The sequence below is a fragment of the Marmota monax genome, unplaced genomic scaffold (assembly GCF_021218885.2).
Source record: "Marmota monax isolate L192 unplaced genomic scaffold, Marmota_monax_Labrador192_F-V1.1 WCK01_AAM20220418_F8-fsc00048, whole genome shotgun sequence".
Classification (NCBI taxonomy): domain Eukaryota; kingdom Metazoa; phylum Chordata; class Mammalia; order Rodentia; family Sciuridae; genus Marmota; species Marmota monax.
The window spans coordinates 2,823,568-2,824,657 of record NW_026694895.1 but is presented as its reverse complement, the minus strand read 5'-3'; the positions used below and the strand labels follow the sequence as shown (position 1 = coordinate 2,824,657).

Sequence of the window (1,090 nt, the reverse complement as noted above, 5' to 3'; positions counted from 1 at the left end):
GAAGTAAACTCATATATCTATAGCCAACCGTTTCTCAACAAAGACACCAAACACAGGCATTGGACACAAGACAAACTCTTTAACAAATGGTGCCAAGAAAATTGGATATCCACATGCAGAAGACTGAAATTTGATGTTTCTCACCTGGCACAAAACTCAACTCAAAATGGATTGAAGCGCAAAACCTACAACTCTGAAAATTTGTACTTAAAAAAAAAAAATTAAAGTATAATTAAACTGGAAATAGTTAACAGAAAGGTATTTTAAATATTCTAAAATATTTGTAAATTAAATAACAATTATTTCTAAAATGGGTTAGAATGTTGTTGAAAGGAGAAATTAATAGTCCCCTTGACAAGGATGGAAGGGGGCCTCAGGCCTAAAGACACACATAGGGTTAAGACAGCAGTTAAAGCATCTCTACCTACTTGATTGCATTTGCCACCATTTTAATTGTATATTTAAACAATGAGTTTTATTCAGCATTAAAGGAGAATGAGATTATGTCATTTACAGAAAAATGATTGGAACATGAGAGCACTGTTAAGTGAAATTAGCCATACTCAGAAAGTCAAGGGTCTTTTGTTTTCTCTCATACATGGGAACCTGGGGAAAATGGAAAAGAAAGGTAGGGGGTGAGGTTCTCATGGAAATGGAAGAGAGACCATTACAATAGAGGAAAGGAACAAAGGAGAGGAGAAGAGAGAAGAAAGGGGTAAGTAAAGAAAAATACTGGAGAATGATTTTGACCAAATTATATTGTTATATCATGTTTTATGTATCAATATATAAAAATGAATCCCAACATGTATAATTATCAGTAGAAACCATGGGGGGGGGAGGAATGGATTAGAGAAGAAGGTCACAGGGAAAGTAGAAAATATTTTAAACTTAATATAAATTATAACCGCATATCAGAATTTATGGAAGGGAGATAATACAACATTTGGAAAACTGATTACTGGATTAGCTATAATTATATGAGATTCTATAGACATTATATTATATATTTTATAATATAGAATATATAATATAATAAATATATATATATAATATTTTATATATAAATATACACATAGATTAATTCATA

At 30.7% G+C, this 1,090-nt stretch overlaps 1 pseudogene; it reads left to right on the top strand.

Moving 5' to 3' along the window:
- Positions 1-320: 320 nt before the first annotated feature.
- Positions 321-453, top strand: LOC124080905 (U6atac minor spliceosomal RNA; annotated as a pseudogene).
- Positions 454-1,090: the final 637 nt, after the last annotated feature.